The 13,648-nt window shown below is 51.4% G+C and overlaps 2 long non-coding RNA genes across 2 annotated transcripts in view; one reads left to right on the top strand and one right to left on the bottom strand.

The window, feature by feature from the left end:
• LOC145720416 (uncharacterized) overlaps positions 1-3,977 on the top strand; it is a 10,187-nt gene extending 6,210 nt beyond the window's left edge. The window contains exons 2-3 of the long non-coding RNA XR_014143313.1: positions 272-393; positions 3,843-3,977. This is a non-coding gene — a long non-coding RNA (uncharacterized LOC145720416). The remainder of the gene's footprint in view (positions 1-271; positions 394-3,842) is intronic.
• On the bottom strand, positions 2,696-11,935 carry LOC145720415 (uncharacterized). The gene is made up of 3 exons (XR_014143312.1): positions 11,344-11,935; positions 10,336-10,496; positions 2,696-4,094 (listed from the first exon to the last, which is right to left on the bottom strand). It is a non-coding gene; the product is annotated as an uncharacterized LOC145720415 (long non-coding RNA).
• Positions 11,936-13,648: the final 1,713 nt, after the last annotated feature.

The following is a 13,648-nucleotide window of genomic DNA, read 5'->3' as shown; positions in this document are numbered from 1 at the left end:
ATAAAACGTGAGGGGTGAGGAGTTGCTTCCTATGGATGAACAAAGAAAGCGGTTTTCTGAGACAGAATCTAGTCCTGGTGACGATGACATGAAGACCGTTGAAGGGACAACACAGGATTTAGGATATTACATACGCTTAGGTGATAAAGCGGCGGCAGGAAGTTCTACTGTGGGTGAAATGCTATCAAACAGCATCACATGTGACAGAGAAATTGTCCGTGAAAGGAAGGGGCCATTGATGCACCAAACTAACTTTGTTGTCTTATTTTAGGAACCTGCCACAGACACCCCGGCCATCAGCAGCCACCACCCTGATCTGTCACCGGCCATGAACATCAAGGCAAGAACCTCCTCCAGCAAAAGGACTATGACTCAATGAGAGCTCAGATGACGGTTAGCATTTTTTAGCAATAAAATATATTTTAATTAAAGTATGTATATTTTTTAGACATAATACTGTTGCCCACCTCACAGACTACAATATCATGTAAACATAACTTTAATATGCACTGGGAAACCAGTAAGTTCACTTGACTCACTTAACTGCAATATTGGCCTTATTGTGGTGTTCTGGAACCGAACTCCCAGTATCTCTGAGGCATGTTGGCATTTCTTTCTGAGACAAATGAGACTGCCTCCTCCCTGTTAGACTCTTGCCCTCCTATAGTTGATTTTTCAGAAAGGGAGAGAGATCATTTTAAAACACAGCTTGGCCTATTGCCCTCCCCTGCTTTAAGTTTCGCAGTTGCTTCCCATTTGCTTGGAATCAAATCCAAACTCCCTGCCATGCTTATGAGGTCCTCCATTAGCTCCCCTCCTCCCCCCTCCAACCTCATGAGTCCCATCCCTTGACTGTGGCGCTGCCCCTGGGCTCCTTTCTTTCTCCAGGACACAGCAGGTCTTTGGACCTCAAGCCTGGGTCCCTGCCGTTCCCTTTGATTAGAACAACTTCCACTCCTGAAGCGGCTGCTCACTCCCCAAATTCAGCTCAAAGGTCACTTCCTCAAAAGGCTTTTCTGGACCCCATCTCAGGCACTGAGATGAGCAATACACATCTTATTTATGAATATATTTGACTTTTCACAAATGAGATTTGATCTAACATTTTCTGAGAATTTTTAACCAGGAAAATAAATTTACTAGGACACTTTTATACTTCATTCATGTAAGTCAGTGATAAATAGGTCACCATTATTCACTTTTTTTAAAGATTTTATTTATTTATTTGACAGAGAAAGACACAGCGAGAGAGGGAACACAGACACAGTGAAAGAGGGAGTGGGAGAGGGAGAAGTAGGCTTCCTGCGGGGCAGGGAGCCCGATGTGGGGCGGGAGCCCAATGAGGGGTGAGAGCCCGATGCGGGGCTTGGTCCCAGGATTCCTGGGGTCACGACCTGAGCCGAAGGCAGATGCTTAACAACTGAGCCACCCAGGTGCCCCACCATTATTCACTTTTTTATATAAAAAATACTTTTACTACTTTATTTCCACCAGGTACATAATTTTCTGCTATTTGTAATGATTGATTTCTTTGATTTTTTTTTTAAGTAAACTTTTTTTTACTGAAGTAAAACCATACTTACAGGCAAGTACACAAATCCTAAGTGTATATAGCTTGGTGAATTTTCACCAAGTAAATACTCCCACTAACTAGGACTCAGATCACAAAACAGAATATTTCATGCATCCCAGAAGCCATTTCCAGTCACCACCCCTCAAGGTTAGCACTATGCTCCAGGTTGATTTTGCCTGGGTTTGAACCTCATATAAGTGGAATCATACAGTATGTGCTCTTCCAACTCTGACTTCTGTCGCTCAGCACCATGTTGGTGAGACTCGTCTGAACTGTTAGCGGTCGGACCTGACCTCTTCTCGTCACTGCCGAGTAACTCCCGTCTGGAGGCAGCGCCCCTCACAAATGCGCCCTTGCGTTTACGGACAGCTGAGTTGTGTCCAGCCTGAGGCTCTCAGCAAATGCTACCGCTCTGAACGCTCCCATGCGGGTCTCCTGGTGCGCACTGGCTCTTCACTGGGAGGGGCCCAGGGAGGCAGTTATGGGGTCTTGGGTATGTTTATGTTCTGCGCGGTTGATGACTTTCCTTAGTTGACTTTTTCATTGTGATAAAATATACATAACAGAAAACTTACCATTTTAGCCATTTGAAGCGTCCCCTTTAGCGCCATTAGGTGCCTTCACAACCCTGCACCACAACCACTGTTTCCAGAACTTTTTAGCGCACCAGACGCCAAGTGATACCTCGCAACCTCTTTCTTCCCCTGCCCCCAGTACACTCTAATCTGCTTTGTCTCCGTGAATTTGCCTACTCTAGGTAACTCGTGTAAGTGGAACCCTACACTGTTTGTCTTCTGTTTGGCTCATTTCACCTGGCAAATGTTTTCAAGATTCACCCATGTTGTAGCATGTATCAGAACTTCCTCTTTTTTTTTGCTAAATAATAGTCCAAAGATTTTTCTAAAGACTTTTTTTTTAATGTTCTAGGCAAGTGAATTCACTGTGATTGGCTCATTTATTCCAAAGAATTGTCTTTATTTTTCATGCATACTTTTCTGCAGTAATATAACAATCAAATTTTTGCAATGCAAAAAAAGGTTTCAAAGATTAGAAAAATTTAAACAGAATCTGTGACCTTGAAAAGTTGATGTTTCATTGTGATGGTCTCTAAAATGGAAGTGGTTTTTTTTTAAATATTCAATCTGATGGTTTATTAGATGACGACTTGCAGAAGATGATGAAATCAGAGAAACAAAGAATGGCAGAATTTTTTTTTTTAAGATTTTATTTATTTATTTGACACACAGAGAGAGAGACAGAGAGCACAGGCAGGGGGAGCGGCAGGCAGAGGGAGAGAGAGAAGCAGGCTCCCCGAGGAGCAGGGAGCCCGATGCGGGGCTCCATCCCAGGACCCTGGGATCATGACCTGAGCCGAAGGCAGTCGTTTAACTAACTGAGCCACCCAGGCGCCTTGAATGGCAGAATATTTTGAATGATTTTAGCTATGACACTTTGAACAAAAAATAACGTGCATCTTAGAGAATCCCAAGAAACTGCTGGAAGTCCCTATGTCTTGTCTAATAAAATACAGAACAAATGTGTAATGCTGTAAGCAAACCACGTAGATCGCCTATCAAGAATTAAGGATGCAAATACTTTTCCTTACTCTCTGATTGTGCCCACTGTGAACAAGTGTCAGACTGTGAGGGCTGCTTGCATGGAGAGTAATGTCGTAAGGATAAAATAACGTATACTGACTTTATCGGAATGAAAGAAAAAGCCTCCTAGGTCTAGCGCAGGAAAGTAGAGGTTGGAAAGAGAGTTGATATAAAAAGTGCTCGTGAGCAGGGATGTAATGAGGGAGCAAGGATGGCGAGTTATACAAGAGCGCGTACACCATGATTTTCCCCGAAATATGACTGTCACCTTGGTGCCTCCCTCACTCATAATCTTCATGTGCAAAAATGCCCCTTGTGTGAAACCAGATTTGATAAGCTTCTTTGGCACTGTGTAAAAGATATACACATGTATCTTTTTTTGTGATTTCAAAAAAAATTAATGAGCAGAAGGGATATTCTGATGTCTGTTCTAAAACCTCCGTTAAAAACACATCCAGATACCCCATGAGGTTCAAAATTAAATGCAATCAGGCACTTCACCCACAAAGATATTTATAAATATTGAAATATATATCAAATGAAAACTACAATATGTTGACATTGAAAGCATCGCAGTGCAGACTGCACACATCTCACGTCTGTGTGGGGCGCTAGACAGTGAAACACGACTGTGCATCCAGCTGTGCTTAATGCTGTCCCTCTGCTTACAGCACAAATGTAACTTGAAAGTCGCCGATGAATGTAAGATTGTAGCGGAAGATATGAACATGCGGCCTGAGTTTCAAAATAAAAATATGGAAGTTGAAAAGGAATTGCTGGACAGTGGGGCTAATGATGAGAAAGCTGCGCAGCCGATGGAGATTAAGCTCCCACTCTCCTGCCACGTCTTCAGATTCTAATGCTGTGCCAGGAAATACCTCTGAAGGCTACACATTCCAAGTTCAGGATGGCACTCCTGGAACCTTAAAAAAAAAAAAAAAGCTGTCTTCAGATTCTGAATTTTTAACTGCAGAAAAATTATTTTCTGTGTATACATCTGATTTCCGCAAAGCAGCCACCAGTTGGACTCTTCAATATTCTGACGTAAATCCTCTGGACTACAGAAGTTTCATCTGGAATTATCTAAGCAGCATGCAATATCAGTACTTGATGATGTACAATGATCCCCGTGTCTGGCGTCTGCATCTTCTAGAACAGTTCACAGTGCGGAGTGCACGCCTCTCTACTCTGGGAGCGGCCTCGAGAAGGCCGTTCACCCTGCCCGTCCCAGTGGCGTCCCATAAGACATCTCGGTAAGCTGCAGTTCATGACCATGAAACAGTTAAGCTCATCACGTGGTCAAAAGAAATCAACCTGGCCATTCTCTCCACTGAAAATAAGGAATAGACTTTGGAAATACGACTGAGTTTGTTTCCATTAAAACTGATAAGGTAAAATCATCAATTGGTTTTGTATAAATATTTAAACTTAAGAAATATTTTGAATTTTAATATACCTATTTTTTAAATTTTCAATGGGTTTTCACCTGCTTTAACGCTCTAGAAATTCCTCTTGCTTTGTGCTCCATGATTGCCAGGCAGGGTACTGAGTGTTTGCCTCTGAGAGGGAGTGGGGACTGATTGAGGAGCATGAGGGGACTTTCTCGGGGTGACGGGGATGCTCAGGATGTTGGTAAGGGTCTGAGTTACAAAGGTGTATGGATTTGTCACAACTCAGCAAGGGTTCACTTATGAGCAGGGCGCTTCACTGTAAGTTTTGGGCCAAAAGGAATACTGTGGACAATGAATTCTAGTTAATGTGTGCATGCTGAAGCACGCAGGGGAAAGCATCCTGGAGTCTCTAATTCACTCTGAATGCATCAAGAAAAAAATGGACTCATGGATGGTTGCCCAGATGCAAGAAAGTCTAGGAAAATGTGAACAACTGCAGATTTCCATAGTAAAGTGTTGGGGAAGAGAGAAGGCGCCTCTCATCCTCTATACTTTGCTGGTCCACCTGAGCACCCCCTCCAGCCTGAGTGTCTCCTGGTGGAACCACTGGGGCGGATCTGGGTCCAGTATCCTGAGGGAGAAGTGGGCAAACCTCCAGGGGGCTGCATCAAGCCTCGGAGGAAAGAATTGGCACCAGGCAAGAGGAGTTATGGAGTATGCTCCCCAAATCGGGCAGGGCTGGGGCCGGGAATCCATCTTCTCCCTCCCTTTTCCTTCCATTCCATCAAGACTGACAGCTTTGCCAGTAAAGAAACCTTGAGCCCTTCCTAGATTCGGTTTATTACTTACACAGACGATGAAAGGAAGAATAGCCAAAGGTGCCAGCTCCCTAGCACCCTCATGCAGAGTAAAGGGGAAGTGGCCAGATGACCATGATGTGGAAGACCGCCCCTCCTGCTGAGGGCCCCTGCCCTCCCTGGCTAAGCTGCTGTATGGCTTCAGGCCTCATCGGAGCCTGCAGGTGGCGCACCCTGTGTCAGGACACCCCTGGGGACAGGGAGTCAGCTCCTCCCACGCTGTTCTGTTCCGGGAATATCACAAGGCGTTCTGTCAAGACTTGGATCCATCTGGGGTCCAAGCCTTGTCTGTGTGGCCGGGGGCACCAGGGCTCCTACACTTCCTTCTCAGATTTTCCTCCCTGTTCCTCCACTCCCAAGACTGGACCATCAGGGGCTCTGGAAGTATAAAGAGATTGCGGGCCCACCGTGGCTCTGAGGAAAACACAAATAACTCGTAAGCTTTTTCTTTTTTTAAAAAAGATTTTATTTATTTGAGAGAGAGAGAGAGAGCGCATGAGCGGGGGGGAGTGGGAGAGGGAGAAGCAGACTCCCCACCGAGCAGGGAGCCCAATGCGGGGCTCGATCCCAGGACCCCGGGATCATGACCTGAGCCGACGGCAGACGCTTCACCGACTGAGCCGCCCAGGCGCCCCTAAATAACTCGTAAGCTTAAGAAAAGATGCTCCATGTCACTCGGGAAATGGGAACGAACAATAATCAGATGCCCTGGAAAGGCTTACTCAGGGAATGACGTAGACAGAATGCTTTTTAAAGGAGGGCACCTCTTGCCACTGCTGCACTGGGTACAACTCTCTGGGTACACCTCTGTCGTGATGGAACAATTCAGGCTACAGTTTGAAAAATGCCAGTAAAATAAGCAGAATATCAATGCACGGAACGCAGTATTGCGACGTCTGGAGGCCCGGGGCCGCTGGAGGAGCAGAAACAGAGCGGCCCCTACCACGGCCCTCGATGACCCCACTCTCCGGGTCCCCATGCCCGGGTGATCCCCTCCCCTGGAGTGCGGCCTGCACCTGACAGACAGATGCCCTCTTAAATGAGGCTACAAAAAAGGCGGCCTTCCTCCTCGCCTGCCCTCCCGGGCTCCCCCAGAGGGAAGCCGCCGGCCCCGCGCTGAGCCGCCCTCTGGAGAGACCAGTGTGGCAGAGAGCAGGACAGAACGGGGCCCTCAGTCGGACAGCCCGGGAGGAACTGGTCCTGGCGCCACCAGCGAGGGAGCTCGCGCGTGCAGCCTGCCTGCGTGGAGCCTCTGACGGCCACGGTCCGCAGCCTCGAACACAGCCCAGGGCGCAAGCCCCCGACGAAGCTGGGCCTGGTCCCTGACTCCGGGATGGAACAGATGCTGGCCTTGGGCTGCTAACTTGTGCGGCGACTTGCTACACGGCCACAGATAACTCTGCTTGTCCACTTCTGTGATTTTCCTTCTACGGGATACGGAGTCCGTGGCCAGCTCCCGCTGCCCCGGCTCGACCTACCCTCCCTGAGTTCAGGGAGGGCGAGCAGCACTGCTGGACTGCAAGGCCGCTGACAATCCCAGTCCCCACTGACCCTGGGAAGCTGCTCCCCGGGAAGCTGCTGGAGAGGGAGCTCATGTGGGGAGAAGCAGAATGAAGCCCCAGAAGGAGCGCTCTCTGAAGCACTTCTGGGTGCTTCACCCTCCTGGTTCCTGCCCCCCCCATCCCCCCGTGTCATTCCAGGGACCAGAGACGGCCACAGGAAATTCTCAAGTCAGATTCAGGAGCATGGTGACCTCTGGGGTCTAAAGGTAAGTCCTCCTCCTCTGCTTAACCTTCTACCTCCCCCTGTCAAGAACCTGGCTGTCCTGCAAGGCTCACATACCACCTCCTCCAGGAAGCCTTCCCTCAGGAGCCTCTGCTTGCGGAAGGTCATGTCACCCTTTCCTCCACCCTCCAGCCCTATTTCTTGTTCTTTCGTGGCCTTTGTGTCTTATGCATTAATGATCAGGAAATGTCTGTCTCCCCTGAAATTACATTGTCCTTAAGGCAGAGGCCCTGCTGCTCTGGGTGGTGGGATTTCCTGCTGGAACTCTTCCTGGTTACAGGGGGCACGGGCTGCCCCCGAGATGTGTTCTCAGCTTCTCTGGAGAAGCGTGTGCATGCTCGCTGCCCGCCCCCAGCCCGCCCGAGCCAGGGAGGCCCGTGCGTCCAGGGCCCAGCAGAGGGGTCTCACACCAGCTATGTTGTTACAGAGCACGGAGACAGCCAGGCCTCAGGAGAAGTCCAGGGAGTGGGCCTTGCTACAGACCAGCTCTTAAGGCAAAGCCCGAGGACAAAAAGCCAAGAGCTCTGTGCCCAAAGGACCTGCGGGAGCTTTTGGAGGAGGAGCCAGCTGGCCGCTGGGCTCCGCGGAGAGTCTCGGCGTTCATAAGGAGCCCTCACCAGACCCTTCGAGAGAAACGCTGGGGTCTGGCCTCACAGCCTCACCCTGTAGCTCTGATATTCCCACAGGATATGTGTGGGAATATTTGGTTCCCCCTCCTGACTTTGTCCCGGCATCTCCAGCTGAGCCCGGGGCCTTCACTGAAGTCTGAAGCCCCCACGAAAGACCCCTCCGTGCACTGGTCCTCAGCTATGTTAACTGGGTAGCCCTCTTTTTTAACCACCAGAGTCAAGCCCAGCAGGAGCTGTCTGTGGGCACTGGAGGAAGAAACAGAAGAAGGGGAGCATCCTGCCCCCCACTCCCAGCCCACCTCTCCCCATGGGCAGCCGGGCTCCCCGAGGACTCGCCTCAGCAAACGCTGGGCACGCTTCCTTGGTGCCCCGCAGCTCTCCTCAGCATGGTGACTATGGTAGGCAAGGCGCTGCCCCAGGAGGAGAGGAGCGGAGGGCCTGGAGGAAGAGTCACCTGCCCTGCAGAGCTGGGCTGTCTCGCTCTGCCCCACGGCCAGAGAGAGGGGCAGGCAGCAGCCACAGGGCAGCGCGCTACCCCAAGGGAGGGAGGCGAAGGCAGAGGAAGGCTGGAGCAAGACAGGGAAGGAAAGGCAGGAACAGAGGTGGGGGGAGAGCCCACGGAGGGTGGCTGTGGAGGACAGGTGCGATGGGGAAGGGCAGAGATGAGGGGCAGCAGAGCACAAAGAAGGAAAGAGAACAAGGTAGAGACAGAAAGAGAGGCCATTCTAACCAAGACCCGTGCACGTTTTGCCCCCACAAAATTCAATATCCTTCTCTTAAAAAACTTGTTTTCATCGTCATAAATCAGTGAGATAGGGATGTCTACTATTAAGGAGAGTGCAGAAAACTGTCCCCTTCTCCACTGAAGGTGGAGTGTAATGCAAGACAGGTTTTCAGGGCAGCAATCTGACATTTACACATTTTCAATGACATGCCATCTTAATTCTAGAAACATAGGGTACATGTTGCAAAGTACCCAGGCTGTTCGCTGAGCACTGGTCTTGGAAAAGCCCTGGAAACCCTGTCTACACCCCGGGTGAGGCTACTGTGCATGAGAAGCCTCTGCGCGCGGCATCGCGGTGGGTCAGGCGGGCCCCGCGAGGAAGGGGCTTTTCCTCCTCACCACTGTGTCCCTGGTGCTGAGGACAGAGCATGCCACATCACAGGTATACCACTGAATCAAGGTTGGACTGCTGGGGTCAAAAAGGTGCAGAATGGTACGTACAGGATGGCCCCATTTGCAGAAAAAGACATCTATCCTAGATACATGCTTGCAGAGGCATGGAAAGCATCAGAAGGGTCACCCAAGAAACTGTTAACTGTGGAGACTCCTGGAGCGGGGGATGAAGGGATGGGGGGAGAAGACAGAAGGAAGACCCAGGTTTTCCATGGCCGGCCTTCTGTAATGCTTGAATTTTCCTGGGAGTGTGTATGGCTTTTTAAAGAAAAATCTCTCTGAGCCTCAGTTCCTCACCCGTAAAATGGAGACTAGTAATACCTACGTTGGGTCGGGGTCACTGTGACATTTAAGGAACGGATAAGATCCCGTACACCGAGGGCCCTGGCACCTGGTGTCAATGAAGGGATGGCACTGCTGTTGTTACGGAAGGAAATACAGACACACAAGGAACGACTGTGAGGAGACTATGGGGACCCAGCTGCCCAGGCCCCAGAACCAGCCCCACTTGCTATTTCTTCTCCCTGGAACATCCCTTCCCTGGAGAGCTGCTTGCTCGTTCCTCCACATCATCACTTCTCTGCTCGAATAAAGCCTACCAGACAGGTTGTCTCTCACCAGCCCACCTACACCTGCACCCTGCTTCCGCGCCATTCCTCCCTGTCCTCTTGACCTACTTTATTTTCTTCTTGGCACAGAAACACTGCCTGCCATATCATCTATTTTTTGTCTGGTTCCCTGCTAACAGTGCACGCTCGAGAAGAAACTTTATCTCCAGCAACTGGAATCATGCCTGACAAAGAGTAGGCATCCAGTAAATATTGTGAGAGAATAAATAAACATTGTCTTAGTTATACCATCAGGAAAATGAAAGAGAGACACTTGAAAACTGCCTAAAACTGGGTGCCCGGGAAAACCTTCCCAACCTTGAAAGCAATTGCAGAGAAGAGCAGCAGGGGTGTGTGTGTGTGTGTATGTGTGTGTGCGGCCACACACCTGGCAAGGAGACGAAAACAGGGACGGGAGCAGGGGAGAGGGGCTTGGAGGCGGAGCTCTGAAGATCTGAGCGGACCCAGGGGAGTCGTGGGCCTCCTGCGCTCTGCTCATCTGCACAGTGCTGGGCTTTTGAAGGACTGCAGTTCAGGAGGTAATCCTAGGTGTAGTTTTCCTAAGGATCACTGCCATCCTCCAGCTGGGGGGTAAGAACCTGACCTAAGAACGTGGCAGCAGGGACAGTGGGAGAGGGACGAGGAAGGAGATGCAAACTCATTCATTCGTTACAGCGACTAAAGAGGTAGAACTGATAGTTACTGGATGTTGCTCACATGGTGCAGAGGAAGGGCGAGGAGGTATCTCCTTGACTGTCAGGCATCTGCCCTGGGTGGTTGAGGACGGCCGTGGTGCTCTCAGGGATCCAGAACACGACAAGAGGTGCAGGTCCTGCAGAAGAGCTGGGTTCAGGTGGAATTTGCTGAGTTTGAAGAACCTGTGGGAGCCATGAGAGCCAACAACCAGGGGCAGCTGGATAAACGCCACGAGAGCTCCAGAGAGCCCAGCTGGGCCAGAAGTCATTTTTAGAGTCAGTGACACAGGAGGGAAAGCCATGGAGATATACAGACTTTTGTCTAGAGATAAGAGGACTAAGGAAGGAAACACGAACAGAGCAATAAATCGTGGGCTGAGAAGAGCCCTGTCTAGAATCTGAGAAGGAATGGTTGAAGAAGAAGCAGGACAACTAGACTGAGAACAGGGTTTTAAGAAGCATGAGGTTATTGACAGTGCCAAATGCTGCAATGTTTACATAAGAAGAAAACTGAAGAGTCTGCTTGGCAATAAGGACTTCATCAAAGACTTCCAGAAGTCTTCAGTAGAGTGAACAGAAATGTGGGCCAGAGTGAAATTTTATGATGAGCAGACAGGTGAACAAATGCAGAAAATGAGAATAGAAATGATTTTCAAGAAACCTGACTGTGAAGCAAATGCCAGGACCAGACTAGGGGATCTCAAGAAGGTTTAACAAGTTTGTTGGGAGAGAGTGGGTAAGACAGAAGGTAGGAGCTTACAGTTGGGAGCTAGCCTCACTGTGAGGGGTGACTGAGATGCCTAAGGGCACGGACAAGATTTTCCGAGGTTCAGGGAGGGCAGGATCTGGAGGGGGCAAGAGGATAGTACCCCAAGTGTCATCCACTGATGGTTGAGGCAACAGTGAAGCAGAACAGGTGCAGCCAGAGTAAGATACCTGGGCGCTCCCACGAGAAGCTGGTAGCCTCTGGGTCCCCAGTGTAAAACCTTATCCCTTCTCCTCCTAGATCCACCCAAACCCGAGGGCGGACCTGAATAATCTGATGAGCAGGTGGCTTCCCTGGCTGCTCTCAAAAGCGATGCCTGTCTACCTCTGCAGTTCGCGGTGGCCTGTGGCTCTCTGTGGGCTCTCGGCCATTTTAAGAGAATCCAAGTTGCACGACAGCAGGGGTCTGTCCGGTCAGTTTGTCTTGGGCCGCAGCCCACACCAGGTGCTCGGCGCAGGTGGAGAGTGAAGGCCGCTCAAGACGGGGCTTGTCTCGGGCACCGTCAGCAAGGCTCGTGCTCCCTCCTCAACAAACCTGCTTCCGTTCCACAGCCTGCAACGACCCCCTCCTTCCTCGGCACCAGCCGCTGGTGGCTTTGCCTGCACTTTCATGCTCCGGACCGCCCGAGACCGGGCGGCAGTCTGAGCAGAGGCCGGCCGGGGCGCCCTCTGTCTTCGCGTCCTCACGCGGATGCGCGGCTCGAGCTACGAGGCGCCTTCCTCTCTTCCTGTCCCGGTCGCAGGGCTGCTGGAGAGTCGGCAGCCCAGCCTCGGTCGGCCACACGGCCCCTCAGCCGACCGCGCGAGGTCCCCGGAGGCGGCTGGGCTCCGTCCCGCGGAGGACCCGGCTCTGGGCGTTCGCGGAAGGGGGCGTGGCCTCCGGGCCGGGAGGCCTCTGGGAGTCGCGGTGCCGGCTCCGCCTGAAGCGGCCTCGCAGAAAGGGAAGTGGAAGGAGAAGAACTACATCTCCCAGGAGGCTCCGCGGTTCGCCTCCGGCGGGCGGGGTGGGGGCGTGTTCAATGCCTCCGCCCCGCTGAGCGCGGAATGCCTCCCGAATGTCCCCAGGGTGCCTCCCCGGCGTCTCCGAGCGCCTCCGTGAGCTGGGCGCCGGGAGTCCAGCCCGAGGGCCCCTGGAGCTCCGCTCCCTTATTCCCAAATCCCTCCGGTTTCCCCAGCGCCGGCTCCAGGCCGTCCAGGAATAGCACTGAGCGAGACTGGCCGGATCCCCGCTCTCAGGTCTCTAGCCAAGGCCGGAGCCTAGAGCAGAGCTACGGGAGGGAGGGACCCCGGAGGCGGCCTCTGCCAGGAGCCCCACGTGGAAGTGGGGAGGCGAGTTAGCCCTGCTGCCCAAGTCCAGGTTAAAGATGAGATGAGGATGTCAGCACTCTGTCGGTGGAAAGATGACAACTGGAGACTGGATTTAGAAGTAGAGCTCATGGGGAGCCTGGGGGGCGCAATCGGTTGGGTGCCCGACTCGGTTTGGGCTCAGGCCGTGATCTCAGGTTGTGATCTCGGGTGGTGGGATCAATCCCATTGTGGGACTCTGCGCTCAGCAGGGAGTCTGCTTGGGACTTTCCCTCTCCCTCTGCCCCTCCTGCTCGTGCTCTCTCTCAAATAAATACATAAATCTTAAAAAAAAAAAAAAAAAAAAAAGTATAGCGCATGCACGTGATCGGCTGGAGGTGAGATGACAGGCAAAGAGTGTGGCTTCTATAGATTTTTTTGCCTAATCAGTAGGGTGCCATGAACGGGCAGTGAGTGGGGTAGTGACAGTGCATCGGGGGTGAGAGTCAGTGGCGCTTGGGCTGTGGTTTGTGATGCCCATTGGACGTCGGAGTGGAGATACTAAGCAAACAGGAGAGTGTAGGGGCCCACAAGGATGGAGGTGGGCTTTGGATCAAGGGCGCACGATGGAACAAACCAAATGGACCAAGTGGGGTCTGGGCAGGGGTGATAGGGAAGGACACAGGGCCTCAAGTGTGCATCTAGGAGAGGCGAATCTAGCAAAGGAGATTGGGGATGGCCAGTGACAACCCAGGACACCCGGTGTTTTTGAGTTCGAGAGGAGAGTTTCAGGAGGGAGGGACTGATAATCCACGAGTGCTTCACTGGAAGAAGGTTGAGCAAGAAACTTAAGACAGGACCACTGGACTTGGAAACTTGGCAGTCACTGGAGATTTTGACCAGGGCAGGGTCATTGGAGGGGAGGGAACAATGGCCTGACAGAGAGGCATGAAGGGAGGTGAGAGGTGCGCAAGTGGAGACAGCTAGCGTGAACAGCGCTTTTACAGAATGTTGCTTTCGAGGAGAGCAATGAGGCAGAAGCTAATAGGGTACGGCAAGTCCAAGGAGGTTTTATCTCCGCTTTCTCTAGATGGAGATATTTCAGCTTCTTTGCAGAATGAGGCAGAGGGAGGAGAGATTAGTGATGCAGCAGAGTCACTGAGAGGTCGGAGGGGACCGAATCCAATGCCTGCATGGAAGGCTGGCACCATACTGCATCATGATGGAAGGCAGGATGCCTGGGCAGAGGCCCACGTGGGTATGGTTGGCAGAATAATGGTCCCCCA

This window comes from Leptonychotes weddellii, chromosome 3, assembly GCF_054177405.1.
Source record: "Leptonychotes weddellii isolate Sample4059 chromosome 3, ASM5417740v2, whole genome shotgun sequence".
NCBI classification, from domain to species: Eukaryota; Metazoa; Chordata; class Mammalia; order Carnivora; family Phocidae; genus Leptonychotes; species Leptonychotes weddellii.
Note: the sequence above shows the minus strand (reverse complement) of the source record. Positions and strands in the feature narration are given on the sequence as shown.